Source organism: Chiloscyllium plagiosum, unplaced genomic scaffold (genome assembly GCF_037043375.1).
Source record: "Chiloscyllium plagiosum isolate Xiang-an unplaced genomic scaffold, Cpla_swu_hap1 HiC_scaffold_49, whole genome shotgun sequence".
NCBI classification, from domain to species: Eukaryota; Metazoa; Chordata; class Chondrichthyes; order Orectolobiformes; family Hemiscylliidae; genus Chiloscyllium; species Chiloscyllium plagiosum.
In genome coordinates this window covers 6349896-6354651 of record NW_028270187.1, presented here as the reverse complement: position 1 = coordinate 6354651, position 4756 = coordinate 6349896, and positions in this window count along the sequence as shown.

Sequence of the window (4756 nt, the reverse complement as noted above, 5' to 3'; positions counted from 1 at the left end):
GCAATTTATTGCATATGCAATCTTACCCAGTGCATTGCTATTCAGATAATAATCACATTTCTGTATTTGATCTCAACTGAATAACATCACGCCAATCCACATTAAATTGCATCTGTCTTACATTGGCCTACTCACTCAATATGTCTATGAAGCATCTCTGAATTCTCCTTCTCTGCTTCCCTTTCCTCCTAGCTTTGTGTCTAACTTTAAACACAGTAGAAAATAAACATCAATGCTTTCTCAATAGAGTAGATCAAACAGTGTTTCTCATTCTCTTACAACGCCCAGGAACAAGTCGGTTTCAATATTGTTTTTCCCAGTTACTTCTTATACATTATTAAAGCATCACTGAATCTTGACGCTAAATCGTTGTCAGTCCATTGTCATTTGCATCCAATTGGCAGCTGCAGTGTGTACCATCTATAAGATGCACTGTAGAAAGTCACCAAAAATCCTTAAACAGCAACTTCCAACCCACAACCACTTCAAGGTCGAAAAACAAGGGCGGCAGATGGGATCACCACCCCTTGCAGGTTCCCTTCTGAGCCACTCAGCAACCTCTGGAAAAACATCAACCATTCCTTCAGTATCGCTGGGTCATAATGCTGGAACTCCCTCCCGAAGTGAATCTACAGCACGGGGGACTACAGTGGCTCAGGAAGATAGCTCACCGTCACATTCTCAGTAGAGGAACTAGAGGCAGGACAACAAATGCTGGGCTCTGCTAGAGATGCAGATGTCCCGTAAATGAATGGAAAAAAGATTTTAAGCCCCTCTGCCTTCTCTGCTCCAAAGAAAACAACCCCAGCTTTTCCAGCTGCTCTTCATCACTGAAATGCTCCATCCCAGGCAACGTCTTTGCGAATCTCCTCTGAACCCCCTCCAGTGTATCACATCCTTCTAATAGTGCAGAGATGATAACTGCACACAATGCTCCAGCTATGGTCTCCCCAAAGTCCTGTTCCACTCCAACGTCATCTTCCCGCTTCTATAAATTATATGGCACACCATAGGAGCAGGTAGGACTTGAAACATATCCTCCTGGTTCAGATGCAGGGACATTACCATTGTGCAACTAGCTTCCTAACTCGCAGTCCCAGAACTGCCTGCTGGTGATTCTCATTTTCCCCTGATACTGAATTCCACCTGTACCCCGAGTGACCTCTCCGTCCCCTTCAGCTTCCTGCTCCCACTCAGTACCCATTTCATTTCAATATCATTCAACTGCAGGATGCCAAGACTGACCCTGATGATTATTGTATCACATACGCCACACTGAACCTCAGTGGACACTCGCAAGAAGAAAACGGAGCAGATGGGAACATTTACGCGAATATTCCACGCAACTAAGAAGCAAGAAGTCAGGCTGTGTGGGGGAGGGGTGTTCGTTCGATTCTATACACCATCTGGTGAAGCGGTACAATGTAACTCCTGTGTACAGATAACAAACTTGTGAACTTGATGATGGAAACCTTGTTTCACAACACTTTTGACGCCACTCATTTTCTTTCAGAGAAGTTATTTTTACGCCAGTGTGACCATCAATCTGTTCTGGATCTCACTGGGTTTTGTATTTGACAAACTATTTTGGCTGTTGGGTATCTTTGGAAATTTAATATTTGCCTCTTCTTTGCTCTCATGTACATATCTGAGGATTAAGCTTTGAGTTTGTTCCACGTTTAAGGGGATGAATGCACCATCTGTCCCCTTCTATGAATGAGCTATTTGGAATCTCTCCCATTCTGACCAACTCAGAACAGAAATTGTCAGACGGTCCTGACAGGTGGGAAATAGTAAAACAGAAAACAGGCAGTTTTAATGGTTAGTTTTTAGGGTGAATGTCTCCTGGAGCATGGGTCATGAATTTGCAACTTCTGGCCCCACGGACAAAATGTACCTGAGCCACAATCCACTGAAGATCCAGATGGAGGAAGCACAGCTGATGGAGAGTCTCCATGGTGAAGAGATCTCTCAACAATCCGAAACCCCTGCTGGATGCTTTGGCTTGGCCTTCTGAGATTCCGAACACCATTGTTGTAATATATGTTCTGTAAACGCCATGCTTATGGGGATGGGGTTATCACAAACCTTCAGAGCAGCAGACTTGAATTTTGAATACGGTGCGATGGCCTGGTGGTGTTATCCGTGGACTATTAATCCAGAGATCTCTTAGATATTCTAGGGACCCGGGTAAATCCCACCATGGCAGATGGTGGATTTTAATATCAACAAATTTCTGGACCAAAGAGGCTGATTGTGACCAATAACCAATTGTCAGTAAAACCCATCACGTCCTTTAGGGAAGGAAACTGCCATTCCTTTTCTGGTCAGGCCTACATGTGACTCGAAATCCACAGCAATTCGATTGATTCTTAACCACCCTGTGGGCTTTTAGAGATTGGTAATAAATGCTGACCTATCCGGTGGTGCCCTCCTCTCATGAATAAAATAAAATTTGAACTCTCAGTCTAGAGTTATTAACACTACCATAGCACCACATAAGGGCTCAGCTTTATGTAAATACAGGCTTTGTTGAAGATGTCAATATTTTAACACCGCCCTCGTACAGATCTGATAACGGCTGTCCATCAAGACAGGAACAATGCAGGTCTGATTACAAACCGGTAAATGCCATCAGAGATGATGACAGCATGAGGGCCGAAGATTCTCGTCAATAGGTACCACATTCTGGATTAGTGGTGCTGGAAGAGCACAGCAGTTCAGGCAGCATACAAGGAGCAGTAAAATCGACGTTTCGGGCAACAGCCCTTCATCAGGAATAGGTGCCATATGTCTTTCAATGGAACAGAAGACTATGTCGATGAATTGTTAAGCTTTAGAGCGAGCAACGACAGTGACTGAGTTATCGGTTTTGAAACACCGTGGTCCCTCATTCAGGGAAAGGATGTAGGGCATTGCTGGCAATGACAGCATGTGTGCTTATAATTATAGAGCCATACAGCACGGAAACAGATCCTTCAGCCCAACTCAGTCATGCTGTCCAGGCTTCCTAAACCGAACCATCCCCATTTGACCCATGTCTCTCGAAACCTTTCCTATCCATGGACCTGTCCAAATGCCTTTAAAATGTTGTAACTGTACCTGCTTCCATAATCTCTTGTGGCAGTTTGATCCATATACGCACCACCCATTGCCTGAAAAATTGCCCCTCATGTCTCTTTTAAATCTCTCCACTGTCATCTAAAAACTATGCCCTCATTTGGACTCTCCTAACCTGCGATTAAAGATCGTGTCTATTCACCTTATCTATGCCCCTTATGATTTTATAAACCTCTATAGGGTCCACCCCTCAACCACAGACCCTCCGGGGAAAACATCGCCCTAACCTATCCACCCTCTCCCTATTATTAAAACCCACCAGCCTTGGTAACATTCTTGTAGATCTTTCCTGCACCCTTTCCAATTTAATAACATCTTTCCTACAGCAGGGCGACCAGAATTCTATGCAATACTCCAAACGTGGCCTTGTCAATGTCTTGTACAGCCATAAATTGGCAGCCCAACTTCAGTCCTCAATTCACTTTTCCATCGCCATTCGGGTAATAATCCACCTTCGTGGTCTCGCTCCCACATTGGCTAACCTAATGTTGATCCACATTAAACTGTTTCTGTCTTGTATTTTCCCACACACTCAATTTGTTCAAAGCACACTAAAGCATCTCTGCATCCTCTTTCACAGCCCTCCTCCCCCCTCCGCACTCTGTGTTGAGATGGAAAACAAATGAAAACATGATGGATGCGGTATTTATTAAGCAATGGGAACTTCCCTTCATGGATGGTGTACATGGGATGGGTCTGATCTATCTCTGAGTTACTCTAAATGCAATTTCTTGGTGGGCTTTGCTTTTGTATACATTACTTATGTATTCAGTAATGAACAAAATTCCAGTTCATAACATATTGGGAGTTTTTTTATTGAGTAGATGTAAGCTAGTGAAACCATGTTGATGAGACAGTTATCACAGAGTGAAAAAGAAAAAAAATATGAATGTAGTAAATCAGAAACAAAAACAGAAATTGCTAGACAAGCCCAGAAAGTTTGGTTGCATCAGTGGAGAGAAATCAGAGTTAAAGTTTCAGGCCAAGTGACCCTTATCAGAACTGTATGGGTGTAAGAGAGATAGAATGGGAAGAGTTTGGAGAGAGAAGAAATGAGAGGAGCTGGGATGGAGTTGGGGCGGGGGCAGGGAAAACACGAGAGTGGCACTGTGTCGAGGCGGTACGAGAAACAGGGGAGCGGGATAGCTTGTGAGCAGGGCAAACAAGGGAGGAGTATAGAGTGGAGGATTGTAGGCGAAACAGGAGGTGGATAGAGTGGGGGCCGAAGATAGAGGGGAGAGGGATAGAGTGGGGCTGGGTAAACAATGAAGGGCTTTAGACTGGAGGGTGGCAGGGGAAACAGGGGAGGGGGTAGCGTGAGGGTGGCAGGGGAAACACGAGGGTATGGTGGGGTAAGGGCAAACGGGTAGAAGGGGAAGGGGATTCATGGGAGTGGGAACGAATGGGGGCCAGGTGAAACATGGGAGCGGTATAGAGTGAGGGGCAGCGGAAGCAGGAGAGGCGGATAGAGTAGGGGCAGGGAAACGGGGGTAGCGATAGAGAGGGGAGCACATAAAACACGAGAGGGGGATAGAGTGGTCGGCAAGGGAAACAAGGCGGCGAGATAGAGTGACGGGTCGAGGAAACAGGGGAGGTAGATAGAAATGTGGGACAGGGCAGCAGGGGAGTGGGATAA